Genomic DNA, 16772 nt, shown 5'->3' on the forward strand with positions numbered 1-16772 from the left:
TCAAACCAGCCATCCTATCACCACCACCACCACCACAATATGCAATTAGATCTATTTGAATATGTAGATCAAATTGCAGCACACACACCTTGAGCATCAGATCCATAATCGAAAACTTTGTCCATTAATAGGTAACTTGTAATGCCTAGTTTCCAGCAGAACGCAGTGGATTTTAAACACGGTTAGTCCAACCTTTGATGTGGTTACTAAATTAAACTAATCTTTTCAACCAATATTTTTAAAAGTGTCTCTTCAAAACCAACACCCAGCTAGGGGTCACGTCTAATACGGAAAATGTTGTTTCATTTACTGCAAAGAAACAAATGCATCCACTGAACTTATGAGTCACCATGATACATTTATTAAGCATTAGGTTGTGCTTTGACAACTGGCCTTAAAATTTTTTTCATCTCTTAGCCAAAGTGTCATCTTTTCTAATGACTCATAATGAAGACTCATTCCATTTAGCTTAATTTTACTGGCTCATCAGCCTTTTGTTCTCAAGGGGGTAAACTGTTCTTTTCAGCATGTTCACCCCACATAAGAGTGGCCATTAACTATCCTTTTTCATTATGTAAGAATCAGCTAATCGGGACTGTCCAAGAAATAAATGATGTTGTGATTAAAAAGAGAGAAACATCTGCTTAGAATTATCCAGACTGCTGTTTCAGAACTGATAAGGCGCTTACTGCCATAGTATTAAATTATAACAAGTATAAGCTGTGTTTTGGGGGGAAACCTAGGACCTGTTTTACCTAAAAGGGGGTGGACAGCATAGAGGAGAAAAATGTAGTCCTGGAGTATGTTCTTTATTAAGTTAGTGGAGAACCTTCCCCAACTACCATTCCTGAAAATTGTGTTGACAAAACTAACAGTGAAGAAAAGTAGAATGAAATCCCATGCCTTATGTTAAGAACTGTGGTAATGTGATGAAAAGTACATCTTTGAAAACGATGCAAGAAGTAGCACTCCTGGTAAGTCAAGGATATAAAACAAACACATGCACCTTTCAAAATCACAACATTCAGAAGGTCATAATTCTCTTTCAGCCCCATTCAGACATAAATGTGCCATTTATTTTATAATAGATGGAAGCACTGTAACAATGAGACAGAATACCATGGACCAAATTCTGCTCAGATGAATGCACACCATTCCCACTGAAGTCAATGTGTGTCTGATAAAATTTGCTCTATAAAATCCCGTTAAAAGTCAGTGCAAATATAACTTGTCTAGACATGAGACTCTTATTTTGTTAGGAGAGCCTGACAAATACCATTCCAATGTCACATGTTTTAGAAACTTGTTTTATTGACATTTGAACATCATTTTAAAAACAACAATGAAAGTTTAGAAAAATATCATCTGCCACAGCAGTCAGATAAAATACCACATCAAAGCTACACTATATAATAACCATCCCTAACTTGGGTTTTCTTAGACAAAAAATAGAATATCATATAGGAATAGAACAGTGCGCCCCTTATTTAGGACTAAAGAACATTTAGACAGTGTAAATATGTGGGTCAAAGCAAGGAATAGGCAATCCCTGCTCTGATCCAGTGAGGTCTGAAGAAAACATAAGTTGCCAGGAACTATCCCATTCAAAGACTGAATTAATTTTTCCAGCCCTCATGATTGAGCAGACAAACTTGAAAATATGAACCCTGAGGCTCAAAGATGAGAAGGCACTAAAAAGAACTTAACATTTCTTGTTCAAAAAGAATTTTAATAATTTTTTAAAATCAATCTTGTGATGTTGGGGGTCTGACTCAATTTTTGAACACTTGGACTGGCAATAGAGCCACACGTTATTACGGTAGCTTTTGTCCTTCCTCACCCTGTCCTCTCCCTTCTGTGGTATTACCTCCACTTGGTTCCTCAAATCCAAAATTTATTTTAAGCTTTGAGGCGGGGAGCATGACTTCTTATTGGAAATGAACAGACCTGGAATACTTATGGGTTTTGTAGCCATAATATTATGATAAAATAAATGTATTGAACCACATACTAAAATATGCAGCTTTAGGAACACTATAAAGTTCACTACCTATATACAGAAATATTTGATGTACTTCTCTTAAAGTACGTGAGTTGTGCTTTGTTGTTTTTTAGGGTGGACATACTCTGTAGCACATATACTGTTCTGTTCTCCATGGATATTTAAAATGATGTACACTCTAGATCATGATACTGGCTAAGTTTACAAATACATACGATAAAGAATGAATGGCAGTTGAGGAAGAAAGGTGTGTGGAAGAGCAAGTACATCCAGTCAGTCGTAATCAACATGACCTAACAAATCAGCAACAGTAAATCCCTTGCTGACAATGGTGGGACTACTGAAATCAGACATCGACAGAGACACTAATGCTACTATAAAATTATATACTTAGTTTCCACTTAGGTGCTGCAGTAGCTATAGCGAAAGCTTAGTGTAGTTTAGGTGCAGACTAAAAAGTCCTGTTGCCTTCCTAGGCCTGAAAGTAGGGTGACCAGATGTCCCGATTTTATAGAGACAGTTGGGATATTTGGGGTTTTGTCTTATACAGGTGCCTATTACCTCCCACCCCCATCCTGATTTTTCACTCTTGCTGGCTGGTCTCCCTGCCCAAGAGAGAAATTGTATTTAGTTTCCAGAGAAACTAAATAGAGTCGCAACATGGTAGCAGTAGCTTGGGTTCCTGGAGAAGGATCATAGAGTGAATTGAATTGTTCTTTTTGATTCCTTCATTCTCCAGATGTTACATAAAATAATGTGAAAATTCCCTTGATAGACTGCACTTCAGTGCATTCTGTATTCACTAACACCTTTAAAATACATATACAAATTTCAACAGTGAAGATTAAAAGATAATAAAGTGGGCTGGCATCTTTCCCTGTAAAACCCTTTATCAAAGCAACAAGATTCAATTTTCCTCTGCAGAACTTTCAGGAAAGGCTAATGACTAAGAAATTGAATACAAGCCCAGAGAGTGTCACTAGGAGCAAAGAGAAGAAGATAAATTCTAGAGGCCACTAGACTTATTGTCATCTCTCAGTCCCAGGAATCTAAATAAGAACTGAGCATCAACATGAAAATACCCAGCAGAAAATTCATTGAAGGAACATTCAGCCCTGATTTTGAAAAGGCTTACAATTTTCTCTGCCTTTTCAGATCGAGAATGTAGTACCTGGCCAACTTTTCTAAGGAGGGAAGCAGATATCTCTTAATTTCAGCATCGCATCTTAACACGAGACATTGCAAGACAAAGTCACCACCTAACTTTCAGTGCCACTAAAACACTGAACACCTAAGGGAAAATAGCTTGCTTTTTCCAAAGTATTTCCACTTTAATCCAAACTCTGAGATCTAGTTGGTTGGGAGATGGGAACATTATGAAGGAGTATTCAAGAAGTCATCTGAGAGCTTTTCAAACATGTGGGACTAGTTGGAAACATTAATGTGTCAACTACCAAAATGAATAATGATTTGGTGATATCTTAGAGGCCTTCATTTAAGTTCTGATGTTCTTATACACATGTGCTGGAACACAGTAATTAGTTGGGTGTTTATAAAGTTTATGGGGAAAAAAATTTCCTCCCTCTCCTCTTTCCTAATTATTTATTTTAAAGCCATGGATTATTATATTTTGTCTGTGTTTTTATTAACATCACCATCAGTGCTGTTTCTTGACAAGTCACAGGAGAGGGAGTAGACATTCCTCTTGCATTAATACAGCCAATTCTCTTCTCTAGCCTCCCTGCTAAGATATATTAGGATAAAGTTATCTGAAAATATGACATTCTGCTGTTGCAATAAAGACAGGAAGTAAGAATTTAAAGCTAACATTCCTTTATCTTGTTCATTACAGTAACGAATATATTTTCCTATTACTTTTTGTGAATTTCATTAGCAGATACAACTCTTTGCATTACCCTGATGCTTGTGACAGGGAAACTTTGCACAAGACAATACCTTGTGTTGTCCTGATACAAAGCTGTTACCAGGGTGCAGCACCTAAAACTAAAGTTCTTAGTGAAACATACGGGGACAGAAAATGTCTCCATTCCCCAGATGGCTCCACAATCTTTTGGCCTAGGGTTAGTGTAAGTATACTCTGCCATAAATTCATTGTGTGACACTAGGCAAATCACTTAGCTTTCCTGCACCTCAGTTTCCCCATCTAAAATAGGGGATCCTAGACCCAGGCCTAGCCTATAGGAGGCAGCAGGATGACAACAAAAGGTCTGTTGGTTCTCTTGATTCCCTGTGCTCAGTGGTACTCATGGGAGGTAGGACTATGGCAGTGATGATATGGCATTTCTACCTCCCAGCTATCAAGATGAAAATTTACATTCCCCACTTTCCAGCTGTTTCCCAAGACACTGGAGGACATGGGATAAAGAGGGCATGGTAATGTTCATGACTTGGTGACGTGCAATCACCAGGGTGGTCACAATTGTTGCTCTGGTTCAGCAGTTTGGTCCTTTTCTCCTTCCCATTCCTAGTGTTATATTAATATAAATATTTGTAATTAATCTTTTCCCAGCCTGCCTTTAATTTCATTGGGTACTTCCATTTTGGCATAGCCCAAAACTGGCACAACAATGGAACTACACAGCAAAGTAGCAGTCAAATCCACATGTACATAACTAACATTGCTATTACCAATTTACAATATTATTTGCAGGACTGTGGAATAATTTGACCATGCAACTGGAGGAAATTTCAAATTGTGCATGTGCCAATTCCATATTACTTGGAACCCTATTACTTATTCATTCATTGTTTGCACAAACTACCCGGAGACAAGTCCTTGGGGAAGACTGGCTACCTGCAAAGTTTCATCTTGTAAAATCCAGCCACTGTTGTGTTGTATATGGTGTGAAATGTCTTAACACGAGCAGAAGTAGTATTTATTTTCTTCCCCATATAAGAAAAATAGGTAAATAGATTTTGCTCAAACCTTCCAAAATATAATTTTTGGGCTGAGATCAAGCATGAACAATTTAATCAAAAAGATTTTTTTTCAGAAAGTTATGAGATTGTGAATACAGGGCATTATATGGGAAGTCTCACTCTATCCTTAACAATAGCTTTTGCCTACAGTTGGTAAATTGCTTGCCAGTTCTAATGCTAGATAATTTTACAGGATAATTACCAACTTTATCAAAGTTACCAGGGAGACTAGTGAAATTTGTAATCATCATTAGCCATCTGATCTGGAAAGATACCTCTGTCTTTTATTCAAAAACACAGAATATTCCTTTTTTATTTAAAAACACTTCAGAAAAGATCAAAGCGCACACATTTTAATACAAATGACTGTTGACTTTAGAGAACAATATCATAGTTTACTTTTTGCAAAAGTATGGCAGTTTAGAATATTCAGTATTCAATTCTATCACAAAACATGCAATCCTTATAACAACCAAAGAACTATTTCAAGTCACCTTATTTCACTAAAGCCAAAAAATAAAACAATAGTATGAACACTACCCTTTTCCACTAACTGTTAATAACTGAATTCCAATCTCTCAATGTGGTGCATACATTTAAATTGGTACCAATGTGGAAATGAATTGCTTTTTTGACTTTCAAAACAACTTTTTACTGCCACTAAAGTGTAACTCCAATCGTCAGCTTGCTCTGAAACACTGCAGGATCACTCCGGGCTCCAGTACTTGCAGATAAAACAGTAAGGGAGTTACAGTCTCCTTGGCCAAATTACAGCAGTGAATTTTAATAGTAAGTATAGTCTGGGAGGCCCTATTTCTCCATTTAATAATTTTGTTTGTTTTCACTGGTTTTCTTTATCCACATTTCAAACCAATGATTATATATAAATATGTCAATTCATTAGGAAATTTTGTCAGTTATTTTCTTTGGCAGTGGAAGTGCTTTATTTCCTTTTAAATCATTCCAGCTACAGTGTCATCAGCAAACCAATCATGACTCCTATTCAGAAAGGACAGGTTGGGAGAAACGGAGGGATTTTTCTTTTCCTACAGAAGTGTGCACAGTTCTTTTTTACAACTTAGAAAAGATTCTATGGATGGGTTAAGCCAAAATTTCAAATGTGAGTGCCTAAAATTAAGGACTTAGGGCTTGATCCAATTCGTATATAAATCAATAGGAAAAGTCTTTCCACTTACTTGAATGGGAGTAGGATCAGATGCCAAAATCTATAATCAGATCCTTATATTAACAATGCTCCAATTTTCAGAGGCACCAGCATTTTTCATGGTCTTAAGTGGGAGCTGCAGATGCTCATCCCATCTGAAGATCAGATCACTTTTATTTATGGGCCTATATATGGATTTAGATTGTAAATCCATCCAAGTATTTAGTCACCCAAGTATGCAAATCTGGTCCTTGGCTTTTTTTAGTCATCTCTTCCTTCCCAAATGTCCCATTTTATCCCCATCCTATGGATGAGGAAACACAGGCATAGTCAAGATAAGTGATTTGCCCAAAGTCACACAGGTAGTCTATGACCTAGCCCATAGACTATCAGGCCTGTGTTTTAACCATAAAAGCACCCACATACATATAGTAATGGCATCCTGTGCACAATAAATCTCAAGGAGGGAGTGTGCCCCTGAGTTGTGCCTGGAGAGGATCCGCCCAGCGTATACCTCTTCCGTCCTGTGTAAAAAATAGCTTTTGCAACCCCACTTAACCAGGCTTTTTGGAGGATATCCACTTTTGGAAAGAGGACAAATTGGGGCAGGAGCAGACAGGTCAAAAATGATAATAAATAAATAAATAATTGGGACATACACATTGTCCTCTTTCCAATCCCCAGGAGCTGATAGGGAAAAAATTCACACATACAAAGGTTGTATTATCTTTTCCATGGGCACCTTTTGCTTTGGATTCACTCTTCAAGGGGATCCTTGCGGCACTCGCAGACAGAAATCCCTGGTATTGTTGCTCCACTCTAGCATTACTGCCAGGAACACAGGGCTGCTGCATAGTCACAGATGGCCTTAGACTTCTGGGTATCTAAACTTCCAAGGGAGCTGCAGTGTTAGATGGTTGATCTCTTCTATAGAGGGGCAGACTATGCCCCAGCAAGATAAAGGCATAGGGAAATTTGCAAGGGGAACAGGGGAGGACCATCTGATGTCTTTTTCTGTTTTTTTTTCTTTATTAAAATACATTATAAATTGGACTTTAACACAACACAAACTTGAAGGGAAATGGCCAGTGAAATCGAGGTGTTCTATATATCCATTTAGATATGCCACATTAATCAAGTGCCTCACAATCATTGAGGGGTTTATCCTCACAATACCCCTCGAAGGTCAGGAAGAATTATTATTCCCATAAAAGTGACTCACTTATGGTCATGCTGGATGTCTGTGGTAAAGTTGGGAACTGGCTCCAGATCTCTTGAGTCACAAGTCAGGGCTCTCAATACAAAGCCATCCTTCCTCCCTATTCTTCCCTCAGAAGCACTCTAATTTATTATGAAATTACCATCCTATTTTAACCATCCATCTTTGCCAGACTGACTCTTTTACATACATGTGATTCAAAGTTTAAAAGGGCTCACACCTGTTCAAAGCTGTATTTCGTAATTATGGCCCAAGCTAGCAAAGCACTTAAAGCAGCTAATTAACTTTAAGTAAGTGAGCAATTCCATTCATTTCAACCGGATTACTCTCACGCTTCAAATTAAGCACGTGCTTAAATGCTTTGCGGAATAGGTGCCTATTTTTGCATGAGTATACAGTATGTTTCTGCTATCAGTGAACAAATGCACCTAGAAAACACTTATAGGATTTACCACATACCAGTCCATTGACAAACTCAGATTTAATGTTAATGTAATAAATGAAACTAGGGAAAAAAATTAAATCTGCTCTCCTTTTAACCCACATACATAATTCCCATTAACTTTAATGGAATTTGCAAGCACATAAAGTATTGTAGCTTGCACAATAAAATCGAATTGGTATTGTTTCATGCAATGCAGTATAAAACAGTGAGGGCTGATTCAAGTGAAATTTTATTTTGTATCTGGTATATGATTTGCTGATTTTGAAAGTCTCTCCAGATGGTAAGTGTTTCTAAGACATGTTGAGGTATTGCAGAACTCCAAGGCACCCAGAAGTGCAATCATATTCTAGAGCTAAATCATACATATGCCTGCAACATACATTCCCAAGATAGTCCTCTAAGACAGACAAATGGAATTTACTGCAAATAATTCTGCTTTTACCAAATATGACTTCTCTCTTCAGACTGGTCACTAAAATAAAAGTTCTTAAATATTGAGCAAACCTTTATGTAGGGAGATTTAAAGTATATGGTTGAAGAACATCAGGAAAATCTGAAATCTAAGAGTATGTATTTAAGTAATCCTTCCCAGTGCCAACTATAAAAGCTGCATAAAAACAAAACATCAACGCATCTTCTGATCCTAAAAATCAGCAAACTATTTAATTCACATTAAATATTCCCACAGATGACAGATGGTTTAACACATCATTCCCCAACTGGGTCAGCTAATCCATCTGAAATCATTTCTTGAAATACAACTCTAGCTTTAGAAAATTTCTAAAGTTTTCAGTTAATGGGTTTTAATGTGAAGGCTACTCAGAGCAGCTGTTTCTGCTAAGTACGGAAAACTGTACCCAGTTTTGCATGACCCAGTGCAGAACTTACGTCGTTTAGGTCCCATTCCTCCTCCAATTCCCCAGTGGATAATATATTTTACATGAAAATAATAGGCAGCAACGTTACGGAGCATGCATATCAGGACTTTGACAAATTGTAAAGGTGTTTGTAATTAGCATTCCACTTTTATCTCAAGCACACTGACAATGGTTTTGTCCAACACTCATCTTTGTAAGAGGCAGTTTTTGTTTCATATGTTAAACTGCATTCTCCAAAAGGTTAATTTTGGTACTTTCTACTTTGTGTTTCTTTTAGTGCCTCTCATCTGAGAATTTCAAAATGCTTTTATACAAATTAATCAATTAAGCCTAAATGCCTGTGTGAAGCAAGTGGCTTTATCTCCATATTGCAAATGTGAAACAGGGGGGTTAAGTGATTTAATCACCATCAGTGCAAGTGAGTCTGGGGCACAACTGGGAATAGAATCCAAGTCACCCAACTTCCACTCCCTGGCAGCTTTAATCACTAAGGGCCATATCATGCCCTCCATATGCATAAGTAGAGGTTACGGGGATACAGCAAATCCCAGTCAGAGGAGAGTGAGAAGAAACAGTGCTGCTGCATTCATTAATTTGAGATCCCAGCCCCCATAACCTCCCAAAATTCTTGGAAACGAAGGTAGGGAAACGAAGGTAGGGGGCCATAACAGTAGGCCTGGTGTTGATTCTAACCAATACAAACTTCAAGAGCGTGTGTTACATTCTCTCCTGCCATTCCCACACCCCATCATTCTATAGCTACATATTACAACACAGGACTTGACTCTACACCACTAACACCACTGGAAATGTAGCCACTGATTTCTGTGGGAAAAGAATCAAGTCCTTAGATTGTCAACTCTGTGAGATATAGATTATTTCTTCTTATATATCTGCATAGTGCCAGGCATGTCAACAGTAATAATGCATAGCACACAGATCTTCATCCAGTACACATTGCAAAGCAACTTACATGACACTGATGTTCACAATCAAAGTGGCAGTGCTAATTTTGCTGTTGGACTCAACCTTTTCATTAACCTGAATGTGAGTAAAAAAATCTTAAATGAAATGAAAAAAAAAATCCTGAAGACTAAATTATTTTGTCTTCATAATAAAGTCAGTAGCACCAACCAAAAGAAAGAAGTGACCTTTGCAACATCTATGACCAGCTATTTTTGTGGTTTGGTGTCTCTCAACAGCTTGGTATGTTACAAGTTCCAAAAGTGAGGATAAGAAGTAATATTTATTTATTGTATTGCAACAGTGCCCAGAGTCTCAATTATGATTAGGAATCCATTGTGCTGGTGCCATTCAAGCATGTACTAAAAAACAGATTCCGGTCCTGAAAAGGAATACTGAATTCCCAGAAACATTCAGAACATCCCTAAAACAAATCTAGAACCAATTATTATGCAAGTGGCTAATGATTTACGGAAATTGAGTTTGTTAACTCTCAGTTTGTGGGGTAAAATTAATATACAGAAAATGGCTGTCCTTCCCAAAATTTTTGTATGTCCTGAGGGGTCTCCCTATTTCTATTCTTCAAAAGTTATTTTAACAAATTCAATAGTATTTTCATAATGTTCCTTTGGGACGCAGGTAAGAAACCTAGACTGGCTCTGAAAAGATGGTTACTTACCTTGTAACTGTTGTTCTTCGAGATGTGTTGCTCATGTGCATTCCATTGTAAGTGCATGCGCGCCCCATGCACGATTACTGGGAAAATTCTCCCCCTTAGCAGATACCCTAGGGCTGGCTTTGCTGCCGCCTGGAGTCCCATGTGCCTGGCGCTGCTGGCCTGACATCCCCTCAGTTCCTTCTTTCTGTCAACTCTGACAGTTGGGTTGGGGGAGAAGAGTGGTCATGGAATGGACATGAGCAACACGTCTCAGAGAACAATAGTTACAAGGTAAGTAACAGTCTTTTCTTCTTCGAGTGTTTGCTCATGTCCATTCCATTGTACATGACTTGCAACCAATACCTTGGAGGCGGGTTTGGAGTTCATAAGTTGGTTGACTGCAACATCGCCCTACCAAATCTGGTGTCATCTCTAGCCTGTTGTACAATAGCATAGTGGGACGTAAAGGTATGAACCAACGACCACGTAGCAGCTTTGCATATGTCCTGCATAGGCACCCGCGCCAAGAATGCTGCAGAAGGTGCCTGCACTCTGGTGGAGTGAGCTGTGATGTTGCCTGGGAGCGGAACCTTCACCTGCTCATAGCAGAAGCATATGCAGGCCATTATCCAGGAGGAGATTTGTTGCGACAAGACAGGTAAGCCTTTCATCCTTTTGGCCACCGCGATGGACAGCTGCATGGATTTATGGAATGGCTTCGTCATCTCCAAGTAGAAAGCCAGGGCTCTGCATACATCCAGCGTATGCCATCTCGTTTCCTCTTTGGAAGCGTGCAGCTTTGGGAAAAACACTGGCAGGAAAATGTCCTGGTTGGTGTGGAATTGTGAAACCACCTTGGACAAGAAGGCTAGGTGAGGCCTCAGCTAGACCTTATCCTTATAAAAAAATCATATAAAGGCAGCTCCAAGGTGAGTGCCCTGATTTCAGACACCCTCCTAGCCGAAGTGATAGCTACTAGGAAGGTCACCTTCCATGACAGTGGCAGAAATGGGCAAGTTCTCAAATGGCCCCTTGTGAGTCTAGAGAGGACCAAATTCAGGTCCCAGGGGGGTATGGGATCCTTGACCTATGGGTATAGCTTTTCTATGCCCTTCAGCAATCTTGCCGTTCGAAGCATCTGACACACCAGAGTCATTGAGGAGACCCTGTCTGCATTCCCTCCATCACTGTCCAAGGGTCTACCTCCACTCTAGGGGGCCAGGACCCATGGGGGCACTGTGACAACCCTGTCCATGGGGTGCCTGCCAGCCATAGTCTGAACTTCAGGCAGGTGTGGTGGAGCACATAGGTGCATGCTGCCATATGGCCTAGTAGCTGCAGGCAGACTCATGCCATTGTAAAAGGGGTAGGCCCAGAGGTTCCTGATCAGGCCAGAGATTGGAGGCTGGCCGTAGAATAAATTTTTCTCCCAAACTAGTCTAGTTTCTTGCTGTCCTTGTTTTTGGGGGATTGAGACAGGCTGTCCCTTCCTGTCCCTTTCATTTGCCACTGCCATTACTAGGGAGCTCCGTGCAGGGTGGGTGAACAAGTATTCAAACCCTTTCACGGGAACATAATACTTTTTCTCCACCCTCTTCGAGGTCGGAGGCAGGGAGGATGAAGTTTGCCAGACACCCTTGGCCAACTGTAGGACCCATTCATGCACCGGCAGGGCGACCCAGAATGGCACCGCCACTATGTTAAATAGGTCGTCCATCTGCTCCTCTGTTTCTAGTCCAAGGTTGGAGGCCACTCTTTTTAGGCGCTCCTGGTGTGCTCGGAAGTCGTCCAGGGTAGCCAATGGGCCTGCCACCAGTGCCTCATCTGGGGAGGAAGAGGATGACTAACCCAGTGCCAGAGGGGCCGGCACTTCTGCTGAGTGCACAGGTGCCCCCACAGATATACCCTCCATAGGGTCCGACTGCTTCCCTGACTCTGAGTCATGGACCTCTGCCGGTGGTGCTGGGGCCCCCGATTGTTTCCCCGATGAGATGAGAGAGTAGGGGCCCACAGTCACCTGTCACCCCCAGGGGTTCTAGTAATGCCTTTGGGGTGGCCATTGACCCTGAGGCCATCCTGGAGGGGCCGGCCAGGGACCTTGCCTTTGCCCCTCAGGTTGAGGAGGCTGGGTAGGGGGAGCCCCTAGGTCCTTTCCCCCCTTGGACTTGCTGGACACTCCTGTTGGTGAGCAGCATCACCCTGAACTTGACCATCTCTGTCTCATGGTACCGAAGGGAGAGGGAGTGGTATCTGTGCCTCCTATCCCGGTGCTCCCTTGACTGATGTATTGGGGATGGGGAGTACGAGTCCGGTGACCAGCGGTGTCGCTGCCTGGACCGACTCGATGAGGGGGATTGCCCGCAGTCAGAGGAGGAGTGGAAGCGGTGTTTGGGCAACTGGGAGCCTCTCGGTTTGGAGGACCGCAGTCAGTGGGACTCCTCCCTGGGCGAGCACCACAATGCCAGTGACCGTATTTTATGCCACCCTGTGCAGGCGAACTCATTGGTGCCGGTGACTGAGAACGGTTGCTGGGCTCCAGACGGGGAGCGTCTGCTTGATACTGAGTGGCACCTGTGTTGACTTGTCAATGCCGCTGCCCTCAGAGCCAGCAATCATGGGTGACACTTTGGACTGTCTAGGCTCCTGTGGTTACCAGTGTCCTGTCAGCGGAGACCACTTCAGTGCTGGGGAACGTGCCCCAGGGGATCAGCCTCTCAGTGGGGATCGATCTCAGCCGCGATGACCCACTTCATGGAGAAGTGCATTGGGGGTCCAGTGAGGTGTGCAGCCACTGGGTGGGACCAATGAAAGCTTTCCCCCTCAATGCGGGCGCCCTACCCCTCACTCTTTCTGTCCAGGCCAACGGGGTACGAGGAATGGGCAGAGCCAGCAGGTCGACTGCTGCCTGAAGCGCCTTTGGCATCAATGGCACCGGAAGGTGAAGTGGTCCCCTTCCACTCTCTGGAGTCGGGGGGTGCTCTGCAGAGGGGCTCACTGCCCCGGGCAAAATCTGCCCCTGAGGAGTTGCTCGGCACACTGGCTCTGAGCTGCCCCGGAGCTCAACCCACATCCTTGGCCTTCTTCCACGCGGGGGAGCAGTCTTCTGCCAGATGCTGTTTTCTGGGCTTCTTTCTCTGTGGTGAAGAGGAAGCCCAGCGCCGCAATGGAGCCAGTGCCGGTGGAGCACTCTGCACTGACCTGGTGCTCGGTGCCAAAAGGGAGCAGGATGGCTCCGATGCCGATTTCAAGGCCGCCTCCATTAACAAGGCCTTCAGATGGATATCTCAGTCTGTTTGAGTCCTGGGTCTGAACGCCTTGCAGATGCGGCACTTGTCCTTTTGATGAGACTTCCCAAGGCACTTTAAACAGTCTTTGTGCGGGTTATTATTGGAAAGGCCTTCCTGCATGATTTACAAGGCTTAAAACCCAGAGATGGGGGCATACCCCGACGCCAGGTGGAGGTCCCTTATCTACTATTATCTACTATTATAACAATAACTAACAACTATCTAACAACTACTTAACAAGTACTTATAAAACAAAGACTACAGCTAAGAGGCACTCGCCAAAGCAAGCAAGAATGCAGTTCCAGTAACCGTCAGTGGCGGAAAGAAGGAACTGAGGGGGCATAGGCCCCTGATATACTGTGTCATGCACATGGGAATCCAGGAGTGCCTCAGCCGGCCCTATGGGATCTGCTAAGAGGAAAAATTTTCCAGTAACCATGCATGGGGCGCGCACACACCTACAATGGAATGGACATGAGCAAGCACTCGAAGACAACAATATACAACTCTCCCTATCTTTGGGAGGACTCCGTTTTTCCAACTTGAAAAATTATCATATCTCCCTTTTGTTAGCCAGACATCTTTGTGGATGTTAGATATGACCCCACCTTTAGTTCAGATTGAACAAGAATTGGTATATCCTTTCCCCCTTTCAGGTATTGTAGGATCAAATTCTTATAAATTTGATGGTTCCAGAGCTCCCACAATAATGGCTGTGAGACAAGCTTGGTCGAACTTGGTAGGCAATTTTATTTCCATCCATTCTTCTCTGTAGACGTGGTCCTATGAAGCAATCCTATCCTTAAATTCAGTGGCAAAATCTTTGTGTGGTGGTTTGGGTGGACAGAGGAATTATGACAGTGTCACAGCTAACTGACAATTGTAAATTTAAACCATTTGTAGATCTTCAGCAACAATTTGGCTTGCCCTGCTCTGGAGCATGGAAATATCTCCATTTAAAGCTTTTACTTATGAATGTGTTCAGACTGGATGCATTGGGAGGCTCCAGAACTACTTATTTTGGAGGAAACTTCCTGGATTTACTCAGCCAGTGGTATTCTTTTACAATTTTCTGGCCCAAAAAAACTCTGCTAAAGATTGATAATTTGAGAGTTGTTTAGAATACAGATTTGGATGCACAAGGGAATACAACTGTATCTAATGTTAAAAAAGCAACTACAGACCTGAGGCTATGGTTTATTCCTTTTTAGAGGTTTAGGATTAACATAGACCCTGAAGATAGGTATGTCGCTTCTCCTCCTTTCCCTTTAGCCTAACCCTCTTTATTTATTTTAAATATTATGATGAATCTGGTATTTTAGTATATTTGTTGTATTTAGAAAAATTAATAAAAATGATAAATTAAAAAACACATTTCAGTCCAGAAAAGCTCACTGTATAGATAAGTAAAGATCATTAATTTATAAATAAAGGATTTTTTTAAGTAAATCCCTGCATTGCAAAATTAATGCAGGATATCATTTTTGTTAGTCAAGCAGATGATTTGATTAGTTGATCTGCAGTCCTTTCATATGCCTCTTATCTCTTAAAGTCAACACAAATTGTAGTCCTGAAGATATCTAAATCCAATTGTTGATTGCAGATAAAACAGGATTTAATATGTTCACTAATGGCAATATTAGTGGTTTTATGTTCTTTTACATCTTTGACAGAGAATGTGAATAATTTCCTCGATCGTGGCATATTCTACATTGAGGAAATTAGGCACTTCTTTGTCAAAGATTAAAAGAATATAAAACTAATACCATACTTACTAAGCAAATTCAGTCTTCTTTTAGCTGCAGTGAACAATTGGACCTGAATAATCTCAGAGTGCTGCAATCTGCATCTTGTTTCAGACAGAGGAAATGAACTAGTAAGAAGCACTAAAAATCAGCAACCATTGTGATTTGCGTGTAACACCAACTATGAGAGTGAAGTGGACACTGTGCCACAGAGGGATGATGTTCAGGTCATCCAACTGAATAGTAATAAAGAGTATTATTCCTGGTTTTAACATGAAGTAGTTGAGAGATGCCCACACTGTGATCCATGCTGGTTACTTGTCATCAGCTTGAGGCCAGCACATATGTTTCATACCATGGACATTTGCTTTCACCCCCTCTCTGCCCCTGCCCCCCCCCTCCCCCCCAAAAAAAAAAGTTTATACAACCACTGTGTGCCTGTGCTTGCAGCTTCTCTGCTAGATGAAAATAAGTATTGTTGCTGATTTCACCAGCAACAAAACCTGCAGAAAATCCTTTTCACCATTCTATAGTTTTAGGGAAAAGGTGATCATAGGATGCATCTGACCCTGGATCTGCAGTGTAACACACACATTGTACAGTATTTTTCTTGAGACACTTAGGACATTTTCTGTTATCTTGAATGGTTCCATCTCTGTTTGCTTCCCAGAATGTGGTTGTTATTGTTGGCATGAGAACTTGGGCTTAAAGAGGAAGGATGGTTAAAGCAAAGGACTAAAACTTGGGTGATCTGTGTTCAATTACTGGCCCTGCCACAGACTTCCTCACCTAATTAACCTCACTTTCCTAACCCTGGGCAAGTCACTTAATTTCTCTGTACCTCTGTCCCCATCCCTTAGACTGTAAATTAGACTATAAATTCTACAGGAGAGGGACCCTTTGTTTCTACATGTATGTATAGCAGTTAATACCAGGGGGCCCTGACCTGTCTCATAATAATGGGCCGAACTACTAGTACCAAAGAGAAACACACAGTTCTGTCCTATCTAGTTGTGGGCATATCATATAACTAACAGCAAATGTAGCTGAAACTTGCACGAAATACAGTCCATGTAGCTGGTATATGCAGACTGGAAAGAACCGAGTTGAACAGGAATTGTTCACCAGCTTCTCTGGGGGTGGTTGTATAAACTTCATGCAGTAGAACACCACACAGTTGGGGCTTTGCCGTTTGGGAGTATCATCTTACCCAGGATGGTGGGACCAAGACAGAGAACAGCTGCCTTATGTGGCATCATCTCTCCTCCCCCTCCAAGAAAGCCAAGGAACCTCTATTGAAAATTCCAGCAGGGGATTAATGCTGACTGACTGTTTGACTCATACTTTACATCTCAGTGTAGAGTGTGTGCACAGGCAGTCAGCCAGTGGCAGCAGGAAGAATCAGGGAAGAACAGACCCTCCAGGAAGACACTCCAGGACCCTCAATATGTAAATAGAGGGGGTTACCAC

At 41.5% G+C, this 16772-nt stretch overlaps 1 protein-coding gene across 1 annotated transcript in view; it reads right to left on the reverse strand.

Moving 5' to 3' along the window:
• Window positions 1-16772, reverse strand: part of ADAM12 (ADAM metallopeptidase domain 12) — a 282924-nt gene that overhangs the window by 187963 nt on the left and 78189 nt on the right. The gene's annotated exons all lie outside the window — the stretch shown is intronic.

This window comes from Emydura macquarii, unplaced genomic scaffold (genome assembly GCF_026122565.2).
Source record: "Emydura macquarii macquarii isolate MOO-44397 ecotype Brisbane River unplaced genomic scaffold, CSIRO-AGI_Emac_v2 contig_3343, whole genome shotgun sequence".
NCBI lineage: Eukaryota > Metazoa > Chordata > Testudines > Chelidae > Emydura > Emydura macquarii.